The 8174-nt window shown below is 37.8% G+C and overlaps 1 long non-coding RNA gene across 3 annotated transcripts in view; it reads left to right on the top strand.

Annotated features, from left to right (window-relative positions):
* Positions 1 to 5692: 5692 nt before the first annotated feature.
* LOC131831365 (uncharacterized) overlaps positions 5693 to 8174 on the top strand; it is a 46546-nt gene continuing 44064 nt past the window's right edge. For all 3 annotated transcript variants that reach the window (XR_009353620.1, XR_009353619.1, XR_009353621.1), the window contains exon 1: positions 5693 to 5860. This is a non-coding gene — a long non-coding RNA (uncharacterized LOC131831365). The remainder of the gene's footprint in view (positions 5861 to 8174) is intronic.

The following is an 8174-nucleotide window of genomic DNA, read 5'->3' as shown; positions in this document are numbered from 1 at the left end:
CTTTGGGGTGCTGTTACATTCCTCCCAAGAGTGATGCTTTTGGTTTCACACACAATGTGTCTGATTATTATCTGCAACTTTGTCTGGAAGGCAGCAACTTGAGTTCCAGTTCAGCACCTGCCCACTAAAGTAGGCCCTGCTTAGTCCACCCTGTGCATCTTTGGTTCAGGTATCAGCCAGATATATTGCAAAGGTTATTGGCAGAATTTTGGTTTTCCCTTCTTGGGCTTTTGCTTCTTACTTCTTTCCAGTGTCTTTGGTAGCCCACAACTCTCTGGTTCCTCTGGCCAGTAATACTGCGTGTCTCCTTGTCAAGCTTTTTAGTCATACCACCTGATACAGAATGAGGTCTGCTTGTAGGCAAGAAGCTCTGAAAAAGGGAAGCTCATTCCCTGCCCTTTTGTTTTTTACACGATTCACAGTGTCTCTTGCATTGGTTTGAGTAGTGTGGATTACTTCTGTCCACAGTTAATGGTGATTATCAGAACAGGTGGGTGCTGGGTCTGGTAGGAGCCCCCTCATGCTATCATCATTGTTTTAACCTTCAACTTGGCTTGTCTGTTATTTTCTTTTCCTTCCTTTTTTTCCCTCTTAGTCTTCTTTTGGGGGCATTATATGCAATTATTTTATTAATTAATAACATACCTCATAAATAAAAAATGTAGAAACTCTGGATAATGTTATTTCCTTCAGAGAAGGATAACCATATTGAGGGGGCAGGGCTCCTTAATCCAATCCGGGATTGGGTTGGCTGATAGCACCCTAAATTTGTTTACTTGTTTCTAGGACTATAGCTCTTCAGAGCTCCCAATTAAGAGAACAAGGTATTCAACAGGACCTGTCTTCTTTGATCCTGAATTCCAATTTTTCCCTCTTCCCTGGGTGAAAGTATTAAATCCCCTCACTCGACTTTCCAGAGGCTTTCTGCTTAATATATAAGTCTTTTGTCTTACATTCTAAGTCTTTTGTCTTACATATTTTAAGAATTTTGGCACTTCTGTAAGGGGGGGGTCAATATTGAATGTGTGTCGCTCTGCGACAACTACTCCTTCCTATTTAGTAATGGAAGCATTTACTACATTATTTATTTTGAATAAATGGATGAATGAAAATCCTTTAAAGAACCCTGTAATCGCACATCACTCTATGTAGTGAGCACAGTGGGCTCTTCACTCTTCAAAGCAAAACATAAATATCTTACATACGTATTATTTATCAAATTCATTTTCCAAGTGAACAGGAAAAATAATACACATTAAGGTACATAAAAATAGTGCATTAAATCATGCAAATAGAAGAAGCTCCAAATTTCACATCCAGATTACAGATGAATCTTGAAAGTGTGCCTAACATATGTAAATTTCAGGACAGATTCAAAACATGGATGCACAGGCAAGTCTGGAAACACGGCTACAAAGACACTCAGTGTGACAAGGAACCTCAGTACTTTTCATTGCTGTTTATCAGTTTTAAGGAACTGCTTGGTAAAAGTGCATGGGAGGTCCAAGAAGGATGCTAGGGAGCTTAAGGCTCTTGTCCGTGGAGTGGGGTAAGAACCAGTCCAACCCAGTGGAAAGTAGATCTCCCAACAGTTGAGACACAGAACGCAACTATGAGTCCAAAAAGATGGCAAATCATATGTTCCTTTTCTATACCCTTAGAGGATCTCTTACTTATTAAAAAAATAAAACCAAAACCAAAACAAAACAAAAAACACCCTCTTTTTATACAAGAAAAGGTTTAAAAGTTCAAAATAAAAAGAGGGACTTCTGGGTGGTCTTTTGAATGCTCAAATGCAGTTTAGCTCTTTCTCTGGTGACTCTTTTACAGAATTCACTTATACTTGTAAATTTAATATAATAAAGAACTTTTAAAATAAGTACCTAAGTCCCTCCCCATTCCATACACTTACCCACTTCCCTGTCAGCATCAAAATGTTAAATGTGAATATATCCCTGGGGGCTTTGTCTTCCTATGTGCATCTATATGCTTACATCTTTGCTTATGTATGTGTACGTTTAATATATATATACAAACATTTGTAAGCATCATTTTTTTCTTTAATCTTGCTCTTTTCACTTAATTTGTATTGAATACTTTCCATGACAGTTCATAAAGATCTAGCTCATTCTTTACATTTTGTATGATGGTACCACTTTTTTTTTTAAGATTTATTAATTTCTTTGAGAGAGAGTGTGTGTGTGCATGTGTGTGTGTGCATGAGTGCAAGGGGCAGAGGCAGCAAGAGAATCTCAAGCAGACTCCCCATCGAGTATGGGGCCTGACGTATGGCTGGATCCTAGGACCCTGAGACCATGACCTGAGCCAAGACTATGACCTGAGCCGAACCCAAGAGCCAACTGCTTACTGACTGCACTGCCAAGGCAATTCCACCTTTTTTTTTTTTAATTCCACGATCAATTTACTTACTTTATTTCCATGGGGTTTTGTTTTGGTTTTTTTTTGTTTGTTTTTGCATTTTTAAATAAAGTTGTAATAAATGCCTTTGGATATTAACCTTTTGACATTTGTTAGACCTTATTTATGGGACAGAATTTTTGAACAATAAAATCCCAGCAAAATGTTTGCTAAGAGATGTTCCACATTTCTGTCCCTACTACAATGTCTACAAAGTGCTGGTTCTCCATACTCCTTTTGCTTTTGTTCGTTTTATTTTTCCCCCAAGATTTTATTTATTTATTTGACAGAGAGGGGGTACAAAGAGACCACAAGCAGGGGGAGCTGCAGGCAGAGGGAAAGTGAGAAACAGGCTCCTCACAGAACACAGAGCCCAACACGGGACTCAATCCCAAGACCCCAAGATCATAACCTGAGCCAGACAAAACCTTAACCGACTGAGCCACCCAGGTGCCCCGAGGTTCTCCATAATCCTAATAAAACTCAGTATTTCTAACATTTCCAACCATTTTCATCAGGTAATAATATTTTTATCTCCATTGTATTTAACTTTGTTTTATATTTACCTGATTTGTTGTTGATTTCTAGGAGAAATTTATTCTTTTTTATTTTTATTTATTTTTTATTTCATTTAATTAACATATAATGTATTATTGGTTTCAGAGGTAGAATTTGGTGATTCATCAGTCTTACGTAACACCCAGTAACACCCTTCTTAATGCCCATCACCCAGTTACCCCATACGCCACCCACCTCTCCTCCAGCAGCCCTCAGTTTGTTTTCTACTGTTAAGAGTCTCTTATGATTTGTCTCTAGGAGAACTTTAAATAGCATGGCTATTAATCCATTAATAGCCATGCTGCAAATAGTTTCAAGCCTTTTTTCTAAATTTGGCAGATGGTATCTTCTGTTGAGTAACATGTTTCTCAATTTTAGGTAACTGTATAAACTTAATTGTATTTTTCAAAACCTGTGGATCCTTGGGTATTTTATTGTTTATTTGGTCTTGTCTTTTCTAAAAAATAAAATTAAAAAATGTGTCTTACTGCTTCCCACAATGATTCTTGTTTTCTCTAGTTCTACTTTCTTTTTGAATTTCAAAAAGTTTGCCTATTTTAGGTGTAAACTTATTTATGACCAAATCTTTTTGGAATATTTACCTCATTGCCTCAGTAAATGCTGTTCTTCCTTAAAATTTCCCACTTTTCCTCTTTTCTGCTTGTCATTTCTTGATTCATATAGGTTCAACTACTTAGATTCATTTTTGTTCTAGATGGTCCCCTTAGAAGCAGCTACTTAGATGGTCTTTTGAAAACAAAACATAGGATCTTTGTCTTTTAAGTTATTTCATTCATTAAATTTTTTTACTCAGGATGTTTGATTTTTTTCCTTTCCTGTTTGATTTTTATAAAGTTTTTATTGATGTGCTTCTTACTTTCCCATATTTGAAGATAATTTGAGATAAGTTTGCTGCAGTTGTTTTATTCTAGCAAATAATTTTTTTAGTTAATTTTTAAAAATTAACCACTCGGATCTGATTTAAAGGCGTATTATTCTGAACATACTGCAACTTGAAAATATTTTTTGATGACTCCTAGAATTCCTGATTATGATGGTCTAATGGAGCATTTGGAAGATTTTGGAGAAGCCAAGCCAATGAGTCAAACCTTAGCATATTGGAGACATAATTGTAAACTTTAGAATGAATTTTAAGAGAGCCAGAGACAGAACATTTGGGTCAAATATAAGCAAAACTTCCCATTTTCCCTTTGCTCCTGCTCAGTAAGATACTGCAAGCAGCCAGAGTTTGCAAATGCTTTCTTTCCTTCTTTCCCATAAAAAGGAATGGTCACAAAGCTTCTGAAAGTTTAATTCTATTACGTAAGAAAGCAGTGGAAACAATCTAAAGTGTTCTCCAACACTACTGGTATTTTAAAGGAATCCTAGACAAAAGAAATCAAGCTCTCTTATGTGGAATTTCAGGTACCATGAATAGGCAGAAATACACTCTTTTAGCAGACTCTACTTTTGTTCTAGAAGCCACAATGTCAAGTGTTCTGCTGACACTGAAAAAAAGAGTAAAAAAGAGATAGAGATAGAGAGAGAGAGAGAGAGACTGTTTTAGCTAGTAAATCAGTATAATAATACATAATACAAAGAAAATGCCCCTTTTTAGATAAGGTAGTAATTAAAAATCATTGCCACTGGCATCAGAGTGGCTTTAACCCTCAGTGTATGATTTTACATCCTTGTGACCTGGATTCATAGAACCTCTGTGCCTCATTTTTCTCATCTGTAAAATAAATAATAGCCCACAGCACTTATTTTTTTAAATTATAATTTAACAAGCCCATATATTTATACACACACATGCACAAACACATTTAGCACTTAGCACAGTGCCTTTATGGCATATCATAAGTGCTTGGAAAATAGTGGGTTATTTTTACCCAAGAGAATATGGCATTTAGCTTTCCATGTCATGATAGCTTCATATAATAATTTAAAAAAAAAGCAAATCCTCATCAATAGACTATTTCTCAAAAAAGAACAAAATTCTGAAACATGTTTACTTTATAGAAATTCATAATGAACACTAACAATGAGAACAAAACAATTTCTAAATGATTTATACCAACTCTTGGCCAAAAATGAAGATACGACATGAAGATAGGTTATGAGAAGGAAAATGCTACCTTTGTACTTGGGCCATTCCCTCCACCCCTTTTATTTAAGCTTTATTTATTTTTTTATTTAACAGAGAGTGATAGAGAGAGAGAGAGAGACGCAGCAAGAGAGGGAACAGGAGCAAGGGGAGTGGGAGAGGGAGAAGCAGGCTTCCCACTGAGCAGGGAGCCCGATGCAGGTCTGGATCCCAGGACCCTAGGATCATGATCTGAACTAAAGGCAGCCACTTAACGACTGAGACACCCAGGCACCCCTTTTCCCCACACTTTCGGTATGAAAACATATTCTTAAAATACCTCCACATAAAGAAAATAAAAAGTGTGATTAGACATAGATTCTAATCTACTTTATTGCCACTTCTTTATCAAATATATAATTGTACTCATACAGGTGCTAGTTAAGCTTCTTTTGACTCAAATCAGATTGGCAGATATTTCGTTTAAGACTTTTACTTATTTATTTGTCACAGTGAGAGAGAGAGAACGTAAGATGGGGAGGGACAGGCAGGGGGACTGAAACAGTCTCCACTCACAGATGGGCTGGCTATTATATAAAGTACTGACTTTTCTGGAAAATCTCTTCCTGCTTCCTGTCTTCTTTGGAGGCTACAAAAAATGTATGAGGGGAGGAGAGATACCCTGAGAGACCTGAAGTAAAAGTGCAGGAGACTGAGAGCCAAACGAGAGGAAGAGCTGCGCCCAGAGAAGCAGCTACGGAGATGGAGGTAGAGAAGAAGATGCAGAGCGGCAACGAGGTGGGTGAGGGAAGAGAATAGATTTTCTTACCCTGCTTTTTCCCCCTTATTCAATCTCTAGGACCTCTGTACTTTTGGAACTCTGTTTGTATTTAGCACATAAAGACCATCTGCACCATTCTAGCCAGCACTGGAGCAGTGTGGGATACAAGGGAATTTTCTAAGATGACCTTCAGGCTCTAGATATTCCTCATTCCCAGACACAATTTTTTTCAGACACTTTTTATTCTTGATGGATGCCCTTGTTTGACTTCCCATCTGTGACCAAGGGACACAAGGGACAAATGTCCTTTTTTTTTTTTTTTTTTTTTTTTTTTCCCCTTGAAGCTCAGAGAATTGCATCTTCTGATGGTGGATGTAGGAATTGGAGCCTGCACACTGCCCAAGCATCTGTGAGGGGCTGTGATACGGATGAGACTAGCGTCACCTGGTCGTTCCTGTCCCTGGTACTGGGGGGGTGGGCATCAAGATGCCAGGGAGGTTTCCAATATATCCATGGGCTGAGCTGACCCTAATCCTTGTATGATAGCATATCAGGAGCTTTATAAATCTACTGGATCCGACGGAGGAAACTGCAGTATAAACGCACTAAGTACTTTGTTCCAAAGACTGAAAAAATTGGCTGAGACAGTGACGTGTGGAGTTGGAATTAAAGATTTGCCAATCTGGGGATGCCTGGGTGGCTCCAGGTTGGCGAGGCACTTGCATTTCTCTCAGGTCCTGGGATGGAGTCCCAGTGCCAGGCTCCCTGGGAGCCTGTTTCCCCCTTTGCCTGTCCCCCTGCTTGTGCACTTCCCCTCTCTGTCAAATGGATAAATAAATAAAAATCTTAAAAATAAATGAATAAATGGACTCCGAGCAGTTCATCAGCTGTGAAGCCAGCTCCCTCATTACACTTGTCACTAGCTTTTTTTTTTTTTTTTTTTTTTTTTTTTTTTTTTTTTAAGATTTATTTGACACAGAGAGAGAGAGAGAGAAACACAAGCAGGGGGAGTGGGAGATGGAGAAGCAGGCTTCCCGTTGAGCAGGGAGCCCGATGTGAGCCATTGTTCCCAAAACCCCACCATCATGACCTGAGCCGAAGATGGACACCCAGTGACTGAGCCACCCAGGCACCCTACCTGCCACAAGCTTTCTCCAGCTTCTTTGTGTTTGCTCCTCAGAGTATCTTCATCCCTTCAAAGGGCCTCACTCTTTCACACCATCTGTAACATCAACTCTTTCAATTTCTGAAGAAGCTTCCAGTTACAGCCTTCTTCCCCCCCCCTAAGATTCCAATTGTTTTGAGAAATAAGAGATAGTCCTTCTTACATTTCTACCTTTAGTGCTTGAGAATAGAAATTTTTTTTCTATAGAGTTCCTTCAGTATTAGCAGTTATAATTTCAATCTCTATCCCCATCATTCACAAAGGGGTGAGTCTGCCTTGACAATTTTCATCATGATAAATATGCTTTGTTTTGTAATGGTTCTTCACTAGTTTATTAAAAATATAAGACTACCCTGCTTTTCCATTTTTACCCTGCTACAACATTTGCTTATAAGCATGAGAGCACATGCTCTGTTACATACTTTACTCCCACTTAAATGAGTTTTATGAGGTTACTAGCCTCTGAAAATCCCAATTAAGCGTCCTAGTGGCCTGATGGGTGAATCTACGAAGAGGCGAATGCACGGTTACATAACCGAACAATGTTTACTGGAAGCATCTTTAGCATGTTTACAAAACACATGAAACTGTTTTTGCTTCTTGCTTGTTCATCTGCATTTGACCTTTCAGTCTGTTTAAATAATTTACTTGGATCCTTTCTGGTGATGATGAAGGACAAGGAGGAGACGATGCCATTTGGGTATTTCAAAACACATCTTTTTTATTGTCGGCTACTGGTTAAGAAATAAAGCTATACGGAATGGCAGAAATAGATGAAGTGGAAACACCTTTTTCCTTCAAATTTATGGAAAATCACAATTTTAAAAAATTCTAGATGGCAACAGCAGTTCTGCCACATTTTTTTTAAACTTTAAAATTCTCCAAAGTATCTTAAGAGTTCATCTCTTTTATCACAGTACAGTAATACTAGGTCATGAACTAAAAGACTATAATGTCTTAAGTAAACACAACAATAAAACTTGGAGTTGGGGTGTACAATAATCACAGTTTCACTAACTGTTGAATAGCATCCACTTTTACATGAGTGGAATGTAGAATATTCATCTTCAAAGTCTGTAAAACTTTATACCCTTAAAAACAATTCCAATTTCCTAGTCTCAAACCTACTTTAAAATTTTGTCTTTAAACTCATTACGCATGTGTGT

The sequence above is a fragment of the Mustela lutreola genome, chromosome 5 (assembly GCF_030435805.1).
Source record: "Mustela lutreola isolate mMusLut2 chromosome 5, mMusLut2.pri, whole genome shotgun sequence".
In the NCBI taxonomy this organism is placed as follows: domain Eukaryota; kingdom Metazoa; phylum Chordata; class Mammalia; order Carnivora; family Mustelidae; genus Mustela; species Mustela lutreola.
Note: the sequence above shows the minus strand (reverse complement) of the source record. Positions and strands in the feature narration are given on the sequence as shown.